Raw genomic sequence first — 15,420 nt, 5'->3', positions numbered from 1 at the left:
TCTGGTTCTACTTTTTGTGGGGCATCACTGGATCCATCATTGTTGTCCTCTTCTGGTTCTTGAGGCTTTTCGGGCCTAACCGGAAGAGTTTTATCAATGATCTTCCCACTCCTAAGAGTGGTGATGGATTTAGCATGCCCCATCTGATTTGAAGAGCTGGGATCATTGATCTCGTACTGCGGTTGAGGATTAGGGAGAGGTTGTGCAGGAAGCATCCCCTTTTCTATAACCGTTATACGAGAATCTATCTTTTACATAAAATCTGTGATTCCCCGCATTGCCTGAGCCAGCTCTTGTATGGAATTTTAAACCGGTTCCTCTTGAGGTTTCACTTGATTTGGATTTTGATTGAAGAAACCTGGAGGGGTAGCCGTTTGTCCATTCCTCCAACTAAAGTTTGGATGATTTTTCCAGCCAGGATTGTATGTATTGGAGTTAGGTCCAGTAAAAGGTCTTTAATAGTTATTTACGGCATTGGCTTGTTCATTCAACACTCCTCGAAAGGCAGGTATTGTAGGACAGTTTTCAGTTGTGTGAATGTTGCAATCACAGATGCCGCGAACAATTTCATTGACCTTATCCTTCTTTCCTTCCATGGCTTCAACTTTCCTTATGAGCGTAGTCACTTTACACTTGAGATCATCTTCTTCTTTCAAGAGATATAATCTACCTTTCTCCTTTAATTGAGTCGGCCTAGACGTGGTGTTCGCCATTGGGTAATAGTCCCATGATTGTGTTTTTTCAGCAAGACTATCGAGGTAATCCCATACCTCGTCAACAACTTTGTTGATGAACTCTCCATTACACATTGTCTCGACCATTTGGCGCATGGAAGATGTCAGTCCATCGTAGAAAAAATTTGTAATGCGCCACGTTTCAAATCCGTGTTGTGGGCATGAACTGACCAAATCTTTGAACCTTTCCCAACATTGGAAGAATGTTTCATCTTCCTTTTGGGCAAAGTTCATGATCGCTTTTCTGAGGGTAATCGTTTTATGATGTGGGAAGAATTTTTTTATGAATTCCCTCTGCATGTCGTTCCATGTGCCAATAGATCTAGGACGCAATGAATGTAACCACGTCTTAGCTTTCTCTTTTAAGGAAAAGGGAAAGAGTTTCAGCCTAATTGTATCCTCAGATACATTAGGAAAACATAATGTAGCTATTATCTCATCGAACTCTTTCAAATGTAAAGGACTTTCAGATTCAAGTCCATGGAATTTGGGAAGGAGTTGGATAACTCCTGGCTTGATGTCCATTTGTCCTGTGTTTTCAGGAAAAATCATGCATGAGGGCGTACTCACTCCTGCCGGTTGTAGATAATCTCGTAAAGTACGAGGCGGGGGTGCCTGTTGCACCTCATTTTCATCTTGGGTATCCTCCACCCTGGGTGAAAGTAGAGGAGGTTGGTCTTCAGCCATAACTTTAGTTAACTCAGGGGATTTCGAGCGGTGTCTAGTCCTGCGATGGATAGTCAACCCCTCAACCAATCCTCCTTCAGTCAAGAGACGTCGAGTGTTGTCACGGGCCCACTTGGGCATGAAACACTCACAGCCCTCAATCAAATTCAAAATCTAATCCTAAGAAAGGAAAAGAAAATCTAAAAAGAAAGAGAGGGAGAGTTGGAAAGGGATTACCAAATTGAAGCTCCTAAGTTAAGGACCTGAAAAATAAAAACAAAATAAGTTAGATTCTAAAAGAAGAGGAACAATCCTTTAAAAGAAAGGTAGCAGTAAACTGATTTCTAAAAGAAAGTGGAAACTTCTAAAATAAATTAGGAGAGTCCTAAACTAGAAAGTAAATTACTAAAAGAGAATTGAAAAATAGAAAGTAAGGAAGGAGTGTACCGAATTAGAGATTTCTATCTTAAAGGCCTACAAAATAGGAAGGTTAGTTTCTAAACAAAAATTCTAAAAATAAATTAGGAAACAAATTAGATTTTAAAAGAGTTAAAATTAGAAAGTTACTAAAATAGAAAGTTAATTTCTAAAAATAAACTATTTCCTACAGAAGGGAGGATACTCGAATTAGAAAATTTCTAAAACCTAAACCCTAATTCTAAAAATAGGAAAAAGTGGAGAGATTAGGAAGGAATTACCAATTGAGAACTTATGTCAAGATCCTATAAAACAGGAAACAAGTTAGTTTTGAACTCAAATAAAAATTAAAAAAAAACTAAGGTTAGTAAAATCCTAATCTTAAACTAATCCTAAAACCAATTAATTTCAGAGAATCGTAACCGTCAGTCCCCGGCAACGGCGCCAAAAACTTATTCACACCCCAAGTGCAGGGTTGTGATGTAGTAATAAACTCGGTAAGACCGAGGTCGAATCCACAGTGACTGATACCTGTACGTTATCTGAAACCAAGTGGAACTAGAACTAGACTAAGATGTAATCTAAACCAAATAGAATTTAAGAAATAATTGTGGAACAATTATCTAAAATTTTAAGGAATTCAGAGGAAGGAAACTAGGGTTTCAGAGGATCCACTTGTAGGGATCAGGGAGATCTTATGCCTGCATCAAGGATTATGGGATTCAAACTAAACTTACTTGGTCTGGTTTTCAAGAGATGAAAGGTATATGAATTAGAATGGATTCCATCACCAAACCATGCCCAGGAGACAAAGTAAACAACAGAATTAAACTAATTACCAACCAACCAACAATGTATGAAGATCAGGAAGGGTACTGTCATCCTACCATGCTCATGGAACAATGATGAACAACAGGGCTTCCTGACTTCATAAACACGAAAAAAAAAGAAAAAAGAAATATTCAAAAGCCATTGCAAACCCATTGTAATTTTAGTCACAACAAACCATTAAAGACTGAAAAGAATATTCTTTTAATAATCAACCTTAAAACCAAGTTTAGTTCAGAAATTTGAACTTAAACGCATGAAATAGTATCTCCCATCTCGCTATAGGCTTCACCTCTTAGCCCTAGCTAAGAGGTTTAGCCACACATGATTGGCCTAAACCCAAAACAAATAGAAAGAAAAAGAAAACGAAAAAGAGAAGAAGAGAAGAAGAAAGAACTTATTGTCTTTTCAGCCTCCACGTTCCAGCTTCTCTCCCACGGCCTCCTGACATGGGTCCCTGCCAAAACCGCTCAAATCGTGCAACCGTCCAAGCCCCACCGTCTCAAAACCTCTCCAGCCGCAGAAAAAGCCCCCTGCTGCTCCCTGTCTCCTTCACCTCCGTTTTCTCCCCTTTACTCTTTCTCCCTCTCTTTTTTTTATAGCACTCTCGTCGGAGCCCAATTTCCGTCCTCCATGCGGAAGTCTTACGCACCAGAGACTGTGTTAGAGTCGGAATGAAGCAGTTTTCACAGCGACAGGCGGAGGACCCGCGATCAACCCGCGTTTGGCTTGAGATTTTGGACGACTGATCATCCAAAATCAAAATCGGACTTCTTGGTGGTGGTCACGGCTCCCTGTTGATGAGAATGAACGGTTTGGATTGCTGATCCGATCATTGTCTTGATCAGGGAACAGCCCGGAAGTCCCGGCTGCACGCAACAGGGCTTGCGCGGTTCTTGCGCTGGGATGTTGGTGGAGGCCATGAACGATGCTGGAGAGGAAATCCACTCCGTCAGTTGGATTCGCCTCGGAATTCTGGTTGAAGATGGACGGTTTTGGTTGTTCGTTGATGCGGTCCACTGAATTTTAAATTTCACCGCCCATTCTGCATTAAACGGCTAGGAACGTGCGATAGGTTGCATGGTGGAGAAAAAACACCTAGGCGAGGGTCTTGTCCATCCTACGGATCAAATGGACGGTTTGGATCATCGAATTGAGGATCGAGTGGGGCCCACAACGATCTCCCGTCGGACGCTGTTTCTTAGAAGAAGACGGACTCGGGTCAGCCCATGGTTTGACCGGACTCTCCGTCCGTTGCACTTCTCACGCACATGTACCCCATGTACATGCAGTGTACATGTGGGTTCATCATGATGTTCGTGAAAAATCCGTTCCGTCCATCCATTCTGTTATATCATTTAGACCGCCTAGACCAGTTTTGAAGCATATCCAGATATCAGGCGGGCCCCACATAATGATTAAAGGGGCTGATCTATCCATTGGGCCACTTCTAGAGGAATCCAATGGCTAAAATTTGACGTGTACGGTTACTTTATGGTCCTCAGGCCACGTATGAAGTTTCGAACTGATCAGATGGTGGGAATCCTATGATCTTGCATTCTGGCTGACTTTCAGGCCACTTGAGCTTCAGTTTCTCAATTTTCTCGAACCCCTGGCGTATAATTTCTTCGATCTTTGTCCCCTGGAGTCCGTCCCTTGCCCTTGGTAATGCCTGAGCTTTAAATCTATGCTTTTAACATCCTTTCCAGCCCATGCTCGTAAACATACTCTGCATCACAAATACGATTAAATTAGGTCATTAACCGGCATCATGCTTGTAAATCTAGGAAATAATTGGGGTCTAATATGCAGTATTTGACCCTCAACAGCTTAACCCAAATAAAGAGGATGGAGGTGATGAAATACCTACATGGGAAAGACTAGTGATTCAAGCGGCCTTCGTATTCCAGAAGAATTTGTCCAGTATTGTCATTTCTTGAATAATGTTGTCAGCCTTCTCACAATCACAATCATCATTATCGATCACTGCTAAATTCACTTACACCTCCAGAGCTAAAAATCCTTCTTCCAATGATCTTTTCAGGTTACGATTTGAAACGACATCTGCTAGTAGGCCTCTGATCAAGCTTTTTTGCATTTAAAGGTTGATCGTCGACAAATACTTTGCAGTGCAGAATGCAGACTTTGGTCCTCTTATGATGGTCTAATCTGGTAAAGAAGATTCCATGGACCTAATTCTCAATCAGACCATTCAATGCCGTCACCCAAATGACCACATCGATGAACATGTTTTTAACCATGTTGGTATGTGATCTTTTGAATGCTTTTGAATGATCATTGGCTTTTGGGCTACTTCAATTTCGTATGTGCTGGCCTGTTTGGGTGGTTCCTCAATTAAGAACTTTTATAGATTGAAATTCACTGTCTCAGTTGTTGAAATGGCCATGAAGCGAAATACTCTGTTATCCTTGGTTTCAGTTCAGTTCCGTTGAGAGAGAGAGAGAGAGAGAGAGAGAGAGAGAGATCTTTATTTGTTTTGTAATGTAATATGGGAAGATTGTGATGTCAGAATTTCTATTATCGTATTTCTTTCATACTTTCTTTACAGAGATATTGTACAAATATATAGGGAGATTAGCAACCCTATTCTTGGCTATACATAGATATTGTACAATCAATCAATGAGTTGTACAATCACAAATATAATCTTTCTGATTTTCTCTTAATTGACAACTCATTGATTGATTTGACGACAACTCATTGATTGATTTGACAACTCACGCCAACACTCCCCCCAAGTGAAAGCATTCAAATCTTCAATGCGTAACTTGTTTAGTGAGTTGTAGAAATCCTTGCTTGATACGGCCTTTGTAAGAATATCCGCCAGTTGGTCTTCGGACTTCACGAATGGAAACCGAATTATTTTAGCTTCGAGATTCTCTTTGATAAAGTGTCTGTCAACCTCCACGTGTTTGGTACGATCATGCTAGATCAGATTGTAAGCAATGGCAATAGCTGCCTTGTTATCACAAAAGAGGTCCATCTCGGATGTAGGAGCAAACCCAATTTAAGTTGAAGTCTTTTGAGCCACAGAAGTTCACAAAGTCCTTTAGCCATTCCACGGAACTCTGCTTCAGCACTTAATAATGCCACCACTTTTTACTTCTTACTTCTCCATGTAACAAGATTCCCTTAAACAAACATGAAGTATCCTGAGGTGGATCTTCTGTCTGTGGTATTCCCCGCCCAATTTGCGTCTGTATAACCATTAACTCTAAGATGGTTATTTTTCGAAAACATAAGCCCTTTTCCCGGAGAGGATTTTAAGTATCGTAAAATCTGAATCACCGCCTCCATATGATCCTTACTAGGTTGATACATGAATTGACTTACTACACTCACTGCGTAGGAAATATCTGGACGAGTACGGGAGAAGTAAATAAGTTTACCAACTAATCTTTGGTACCTTCCTTTATCCGTTGGCATTTGGCTTGGATATTCTCCGAGCTTGTGGTTCTGAATGATTGGAGTGTCTGCTGGCTTATGATCCAACATTCTAACCTCACATAGTAAGTCTAATATATATTTTCACTGAGAAAGAAATATACCTCGCCTTGATCTAGCAACCTCTATTCCCAGAAAATATTTAAGTCCTCCTAAAATTTTCATCTTGAACTTGGCCACTAATTGTTTCTGAAGCTTAGTGATTTCCTCCTTATCATCCCCTGTGATAATCATATCATCGACATATACAATTAAAGCTGTTACCTTGCCCTGTTGGTGCTTCAGAAATAATGTATGGTCTGAATTACTTTGGTGGAAGCCATATTTCTTCATTGCTAGACTGAACCTCCCAAACCATGCATGAGGAGATTGTTTTAATCCATACAGTGCTCGCAGCAATTTGCACACAACTTTAACTTTTGAAGATGTTGTGTAGCTTGGAGGAGTATCCATATAGACTTCCTCTTTAAGATTACCATGGAAAAATGCGTTCTTTACATCAAATTGGTACAATGGCCAGTCCAAGTTGGCTGCGACAGATAGCAGAACCTTGACTATATTTAAATAGCTACCGGCGAAAAAATTTCTTGATAATCTACGCCATATGTTTAAGTGTATCCCTTTGCGACTAGCCTTGCCTTGTATTGTTCTATAGATCCATCTGCCTTGTGTTTAAAAGAGAAGACCCATTTGCACTCGACTATTTTTTTTCCTTTGGCCAATGGAACCAAGGTCCATGTTTGATTCTTTAGTAGTGCTCCCATTTCTTCCTCTATTGTCTATGTCCACTTGGGATCAGCTAAAGCTTCCTGAACTGTAATGAGAATATGACATGCGGACAGCTCGTGTGAGAATGTCTTGAGAGGTTCAGGTAGCTTTTCGGTGGAAACATAGTTGGCAATTGGATACCTCGACCTTTTTTCTTTAATGTCTGGAGAGAATCTGTTTAATGGCTTGCCACGGTTATGCTTGAAAGGTAAGGTATACCTAGCAGACGTATCTATGTTATTCATAAATGAAGGTGTAGTGAAATTGCTTACCTCATGAATATTCTCAGGAGATGGCTCTGCAGGCACTGAGAGATGGGGGGATTCGGGTTCTTCTCCTGATGATGTGAGCTCAGTTGCCGAAGGCCCTGTAGATTCAAAGGATATGTCAGGCCCTGAAGATGTATTTTTCGATTCCTTGTCAATCATTGGTGTGTCATTCTGATCTTCAAGCCAGTCAAAACTCAGCCAATTCAACTCTTCATCTAGTGTCTCCCCCTGAAGAGAAGAAGTGGATGCCGAAGAAGGATAAAACGGTTCGGATTCCAGAAAGGTGACATCTATAGTCATATAGGTACACTTGGTAGCAGGGTCATAGTAGCGGTAGCCTTTTTGATGCGTAGCATAGCCCAAGAAGAGGCACCGAATGGCACATGGGTCAAGTTTGGTGCGCTGGTTCTTAGGGAGGTGCACATACGCCACAGATATAAATATGTGAGGAGGGAGCATTAGAGCCGTAGGTAGAGAGACCAAGGCTGACAGAGACTGTAATGGGGTCTTAAAATTTAATATTTTGGAAGGAAGGCAATTGATTAAATGTACGGCAGTGGTAATAGCATCGGGTCAATGTCGTATGGGAACATGAGTGCCTAGAACGAGAGCCCGGACAGTCTCAAGAATATGCCGATTCTTCCGTTCAGCGACTCCATTTTAGTGAGGAGTCTGAGGACATGAGGTCTCGTAAATAAGATCATATTGTTGAAAATAGGAATGAAAGTGGTAATTAACATATTCACCACCATTGTCAGAGCAGAGAATCCGAATATGAGTGGAAAACTGGGTCTAAACCATAACATGAAATGACTGAAAGATATGAAACACTTCATCCTTATGTTTCATCAAATATAGCCAGGTCATCCAGGTGCAATCATTAACAAATATCACAAACTACCGTACACCAGATATAGTAGATAAAAGAGATGGTCCCCGTACATCAGAATGAATTAAAGCAAAAGGTGTATCACTTTTATTCATACTTAATAGATAAATAGCACGATGACTTTAGCTAAAATACAAATATCACAGTGAAATTCAGAAGTCTCCACATTATAAAATAAATCAGGAAATAAATGTCGTAAATACCTAAATGACGGATGTCCCAAACGACGATGCCACAGCCAAATCTGTCGAGCCTCAAAACCAAGTGTAGAAGACATGTGATGCGCACGACCCAAACTGAAATCTTTCATGTAGTATAATCCCCCCTCTTAATACCACAACCAATTATCTCCTTAGTGAGAATATCGTGAATAAGACAAAAATTGAAAAACATTAGCACCACATAATTTAAATCTGTAGTAACTTGGCTAACAGATAATAACTCGTGAGATAAAGAGGGAACAAGTAGAGTGTTGGGTAAATAAAAAGAGGGTGATAGGGTTACAGATCCGGCTCCTGTGACAGGTGAGGTCACTCCATTAGCATTCGCAATGCTGGTACGCCTTAGAGGTGAGTAATGAGAGAAATCTGTGGGATCAAACGTCATATGATCCGTAGCCCCAGAGTCGATGAGCCAATCACTACTGTTCATATCATGACGACGACTAAGCAATGCATGACAAATGTTACCTAGATCCGCAGGAGAGAAGTCCGATTTAGGTGAGGCAGTGGGTGAGATAAGAGAGAGATAAGGTTCGTGGCAGCAGCCTTTTCTGCGCCTTCAACCGTACCGTCTTATTTTTTCCTCGCTTGAAGCTCATACCACCAATCGAGGTACCTATGTAATTGGAAACAGTTTTCATGTGTATGCTTCGTATTGCCACAATGAGAGCATTTGAGACTATCGAATGAGGTACGGGCTTTAGAGGAAGATTTCTCAGTATGCTGATAAGTTGATCCAGACAGTCTAAGCTTTAGGCCTTTTGAAGCAAGCACCGCCCCTGGAGGTGGTTCGTGGTTGCCGGTGTTCATCACCACCTGGCGAAGAGCCTCCCTGCGGATATGGGTATACGCTTGCTCCACGGTGGGAAATGGGTGCATCTACAACACGTCGCTGCGAATATTGTCCAACCTGTCATTAAGACCATCCAAGAATACATAGACACGATCTTCTTGGAGAAGATTATTATAACGTTCAATATTGGCAGAGCACTCCATCGGATTGGGATGTCAAAAATCAATCTCACGCCAAAGGCCTTGCAAATTCGTGTAGTATTTTTTCAGGGAGTCACCCGCTTGGCGGAGACATGCGACGTGCCGCCGGAGATCATAAACTTGAGAGGTATCGCCACCATCAAAATAGGTGGTAGCAACTGAATCCCAAACCATTTTAGCCATGCAAAATCGAATGAAATTACTTATTAACACCGTATCCATGGCGTACTGACAATGGCGTTGTCAGTACGCCATTTGCGGAAGGACAGATCGGCCGAAGATGGCTGAGGTAACTCGCCATCGATGTAGCCCAACTTGTCTTTACCGGAGATGTACATCTCGACAACTTGAGACCATAAAGCTAATTGGAACCATCCAACTTGATGCCGATCGGGACAGCCGCAAGTTCAGAAAGCATGGTCGGGGCCTTAGCTTTAGACAGAGCTTTGGTCATTTTTATGATGAATATTTCAGAGAGGAGCGTATTATGGTTGATGGAGGAGTCACCGAACTTCATCGGGGTTTCGGTGTCTCCCATATGTGAAGGTGGCGGTGGAAGAAGGATGTGAACAAGGGTTAGACGTAAACCAAGAGCCAGAAAATGACTAGCTCTAATACCATGTCAGAATTTCTATTATCGTATTTCTTTCATACTTTCTTTACAGAGATATTGTACAGATTAGCAAGCTATTTTTGGCTATACATAGATATTGTACAATTAATCAATGAGTTGTACAATCACAAATATAATCTTTCTGATTTTCTCTTAATTGACAACTCATTGATTGATTTAGCGACAACTCATTGATTGATTTGACAACTCACGCCAACATGTGATTCTTGGAAATTGTAATTCAAACTTGTCATTGGTGACTACAATTTTGTATTTTTGATATGTTTTTTAACAAATTGGATTTTGTGCAGTGATCAGTCAATACGAGGAAGGTTCCTTATGTTGTATGCTTTTCTTCATATTAAGTTACTATGGGATTTGGTCCAACTTACGTGCACCATACTATAGTGCACTTTCTTTGTATTGGGGGTACGTGGATGGTTTAGATTGTCGATCTGAAATGTTCATCTAGCTCTATACGTGCAGGATAAATCATGCTGATTGGACGATCTTAACCATCGGTGCTTCAGAATTATTATTTTTTTCCCATTTTGTCTTGGTTGTTTGTTGTCTCAGTCCACTAGTCGGATGTTTAGCATTTAGGATCATTTTCAAAGTAATCTAGGTGAGAAGCTCAGGCAATTCAAGTTGGACCCACTAGACAGGTGGACAGTCCAAATCGCCGAATCGGGCCTTTTTCTTGTGAATCTATATATGTTGTCTATTTTGTAGACCCACCATTGGATGGTTATGATTGTTCGAGAAAATGACATTAGCCTATTGGCCCATGAAAATATGGTGTATGATCTGGAGCATTAGTGGACCATCCACGTTCCAAAGACATGAGCCGACAAAAATATTGTGTGATATGCTTCCTAAAATATTTGAAAGCATCTACCCATGTGGCCATCATGCTCTGTATGTGAACGATCAATAAATGTGTCACCTCATTGTAGGTTCATGACCCACAAACCAGTTGGAGCCCTATGAATTTAAGTGAGCCACACAAAGGGAAACAGTTGAAGCCCCCCACGACGTATTCTCTCATCAAAGATGACTGTCAAATGCATCACCTTAAATTAGGCCTAGTTCCCAAAAATCAACACGACCATTGTTCAATTGGTCCGTATGGAAAAAAAATGTTGGGAAGGTCAGCCACCATGAATTTTTATGAGGCCCATCATGCTCGATGTGTGAACATATGTCACTCTATAGTAGAACCATACCACCATGATGTGGCTTTTGGTACTCCACCACTATGTGTTTCCCTCATCTAAGATGACCGTAAAATGCACCACCCAAAATGTAACACCCCGTATCTTCAATACACGAGTGTTACTTTTTAAACTCACATTAACCTAAAGCAGATTGAGTTAATCGAATTTGTCTCGACATGCACAGGATGGGGATTCTGGGCAACATCAAAGCCATCCATCAGGGTCTCTAAGAGCTAGAACATGCCCTGTGATAGTCAAGAAGGTATGACAAACCAAGCACTCTAAATTAAAGCCCTTATATTACTGCAACACACTTGTCACCACCACGTTAGAATTAGTTAATAGGAAATCATGTTTTCATCGTAACTAATACCCTATACTAGCCGTTGAAAAAGTTTGTCAGGCCCACCTGATCAGTGGATCATGACCTATGGGCCAATGATGGCCCAAGGATGTATGTATCGGGCCACCCAGGACTCACTATCAACCCAAAGTAAACCAGGATCCCTGGGTACTGTCCCCCAATGCAAATGAACGGAGTAGATCATGGTAATCACATTTCGGTGGGCCCCTACACAATGCATGTACACAAAGAGTGCTTGGGCACAAGGTGTACTAAACCCAATGCTCGGTCAAACTAGCTCTGACCGAGCATTTCGCAAATATCTTCCCGCCCTTTCTCTCTCTGTTTCAAACCGACTCGCTTCAAACCTATAAGTGGGCCACCACGATCGCTTTCCGAGCATTCTAAACCGTTCAAATCCTTCATGGGACCCACACCATCAAAACGGTATAGCCGTTTGATCACTTGTAAACGGACGAAGGAGATTGAATGCCACCGTCCAATCCGTACCAAAAACCACCTGACCCGAGCCGGTGGAGAAAGAGAACCGCCCTTCCTCTTTGGGAAGGGCAAAGCTCGGCCGTCCATGGTGAGGACGATCACAACCGTCCATCCCTCTCTCACTGACTATAAAAGGAGGGCACTGTAGCCCTTAAAATCTACACCAAGTGAGAAGGAAAGAGTGCGGAGAGGAAACTTACCGCCCTGTTTTAAACATAGGTAAGACGGGCAACAACTGCCCCGGGAGAACCGTCTTCTCTTTCATTCTTTTGTTTCTTCTTCTTCTTCATTATAGCTTCATGTCATACATATCTGAACTGGAACCACGCCAAGCAAATGGTTGGGTTCGGTCCAGCCCCAATAACATCGGGATGAGCCAAACAATGGTCGTTTTAGACCACATTACAGGCCCCGTTTAATGTTGTTTTGAGCTCTCTGTAGAGCTTCGAACCAACTCAGAGAAAAACAAGCCGATAAATGCTTGTGAGGCAAACCGAGAAAGGAGAAACTAGGTCCCTGTTTTTAGGCCAGAACGGATCCAACCCATGGCCTTGTTTTCGGTCTAAAACTGAGTCGATCAGTGGCTCTGTTCCAAGCTAGAAACCGACCCATTTGCAGCACCTGATTCGGGCTAAGACCCGGCCAAACAATGGCCGAGCGTCGGTCCAAAAATCAAGAGAAACGAAGCTCTATTTTGAGCCAGAATAAACGGCCAAACAATGGCCGGGATTTGGACTGAAAACCAACCCAACTAAAGCTCTGTTTTAAGCTGAATATGGGTCAAACAATGGCCAGTGTTCTGAGCTAAAACTAGGCCTAAGAACACCTGCACTAGTTTCTTTTAATAAGCCATGGTTAGAACCGAGACTCGAGTTTTTACCTAGCTCTGTTCTGAGTTAAAACGATGGCCAAACATGGCCCTACATGAAGGCTACCTGACTCAGCTCCGACGGCAAGAAGATGGGTCGACACCATGCCAATCCATGGCTGGGAAGATGACCCTGAACTAGGCCGCAAACAGACCTTCATGCGGCTGGAAACATGCCTCAGTCGGCCTTGCTGAAGGCAGTGCATGGAGTCACGTAGGCTCCTTTTTCGGTGAAACTGTACGCAGCAGATGGGCGCACCATCAGATAGTCTCAGTGGGCCACACCGTATGAACGGTTGGGACATGAATGGGTCCCAAGAATCCAGCTGCAACAAGTCCTGGAAACAAGTTCCACCAGTGCATGCATGAGGGCTGTTTTCACGTCTAAAACTGATGGACCATGGACTGTCTGGCGCCGGGCCCTGCATAAATGCAGGTGGACTGCTCATGGCCCCTACATAAATGCAGGTGAGCCTCACCCACACGTCAGTGGGTTGCATCGACCAGGGGCCGTATGTTGACCGTAGGCCCCACCAACGTACTGGTGGGTTACACTGACTGTGGGCTACCTATGTTGGACCGTCCATCAGGGACTTTGCGTCCGAATGAGAATCCTGGGCTGGACGTCCTTTAGTGATGTCCAGGACTGGGACGTTTTCCTTCCCTTTCCTTTCTTTTGTTTCCTTTTCTTTTCTTTTGTTTTATATAGAAAAAAAATGTATAAATAAAAATGCTACGTATAGTATGAATACACATTACACAGATACGTGGTGGGCCCTGGGATCCACCTATGAAGTGAAATAACGGTGCATGTATGCACCAGGACGTTGGAGCAGAGAGCACTTTTATATTTACAACTGAACGCTCTCCTGCCAATCAGTCCACGTAACTTCATGCAAAATTTTGAGATCTCATCATACCTGATGAGTCTGGAAAATCCGAATCGTCCACATGGAGCAGAACCTCAGGAAACCCCCTGGTTCCAATCTTTACTTTGAACCAAAGCTTCGGTGGGCCATGATTAATGGAAACGGTTTCTTCCCTTGAATTGAATTTATCTTTGCTATGGCCCACCAGAATTTTAGATCAGGGTGAAAATTCATCCCCTAAGGTTTCTTGGGATTCCACATCTTATGGACCGTTCGGATTCAGAACCCATGTCACAAGTGTGAAGGAGTGCACGTGTATTCATATTTGCATGGTGAGTCCTACATGTGTGGGACCCACTTCTGTGCACGCTGGATATAGACTGTCTAGGGTCTGAATGTAGTGTGCCTGGACACACATCCACTCCGTCCACCTGTTTGTCAGTAGGGTGGGACCCACCCTGCACATTGCACACATATAAGGTGTGGGGCCTACCATGATAAAGGTATCATGTGGCCACCGTCCAAGGGATTGACGATGGAGGCTAGGTGGTTGGAACACCTCACACCACTAGCAGTTGCTGGACTCGCCAGTGAAGTACAGTGAGAGTCCACCATATGTCTAAACATCAGGAATTCTGTCGACCCCACCTTGATGCCTATGGGTTATCCAAACCATCCACCTAGTAGGCGAGCTCCTCCTAGGGGCTTGAACAGAGATGTGGGGCTGGTCTACTGATCAGGCAGGCTACGTCAAAGCACCCCATACATGTTCGGTATGGTCATGGTTGCTCGAATACGGATGGGCGCTGGCCGATCTCCCATATTCATGTGTAATCATGCACAAGGGACTACCAGGCTAGACTAGGGTAAGGTTCAATCCAGACCTTAACTAATTAGGCCAGGTCTGGCCCTAAGCTACGTATAGGAAGGTTTGTCATCAAAACTGTCAAACTTATAAATGCAACTTGTATCTCGAAATTAATTCAGGAAGCCCCTCGCTTGGCACTGGACCACTAATTAGCAGCAGGAAATTGAACCAAGGAGCTGCAACCCCTTCAGGTGATGATTCTTTCCCCTTAAGCTTTCCACCCTTAACTAGACCAGAAATAGTACCTTTATTAGAGTAAATGGCTAGCTAGACTAATGATAACTGTATGTGAAAATAAACTGTATTCACTTGATTTATCTGTTTAAACATGATAATTCTCATGCTTACTATTGTTTAGATTCTTGATTTTCTCTAAATTGCTTAAGTGAATAATCTAGTCCTTTTATGTCATGTAAATTCAGTTGTTTTATATTGATAAGAATACATGTGTCATTCCTTATTTTAATATATGTTGCTAAGACACACATACTGTTAAAATCTCTCCATGGGAAGTCCTAGTAAAGGAGAGTTCGTGGTTGGGGTGTAACTAGATTGGTTGTCACATGAGTAGGCCCCTGACATGGAGGTTTTGGTTGTGGTGTTTAACCACAAGGTTTACCATTCATGTGTGGTTTCACCTAACTGACTTGGGATGGACTCCATAACCCTTCCAAATACCGTTGTTTACTCGTTGTTTTGAATTATTCATGCCGACATGTTTAAATCGCCACTTTTGGTAATTTCAACAATTCACCCCTAGTCGGTATTAGTGGTATCCCCCTTATGTTGAATTAATTGACCACATGTTAGTAGGTGCTATACACACCCTAAGACGGTAGTCTCATGGGCCGAGGATGGTGGTAATGGAACACTATGCCCGAGCTGTCGGCC

General features: G+C 42.4%; 1 non-coding gene across 1 annotated transcript; it reads left to right on the top strand.

The window, feature by feature from the left end:
* Window positions 1–879: 879 nt before the first annotated feature.
* On the top strand, window positions 880–986 carry LOC131228454 (small nucleolar RNA R71). The gene has a single exon (XR_009162957.1). It is a non-coding gene; the product is annotated as a small nucleolar RNA R71 (small nucleolar RNA).
* The last annotated feature ends 14,434 nt before the right edge of the window (window positions 987–15,420 follow it).

Source organism: Magnolia sinica, chromosome 15 (genome assembly GCF_029962835.1).
Source record: "Magnolia sinica isolate HGM2019 chromosome 15, MsV1, whole genome shotgun sequence".
In the NCBI taxonomy this organism is placed as follows: domain Eukaryota; kingdom Viridiplantae; phylum Streptophyta; class Magnoliopsida; order Magnoliales; family Magnoliaceae; genus Magnolia; species Magnolia sinica.
Note: the sequence above shows the minus strand (reverse complement) of the source record. Positions and strands in the feature narration are given on the sequence as shown.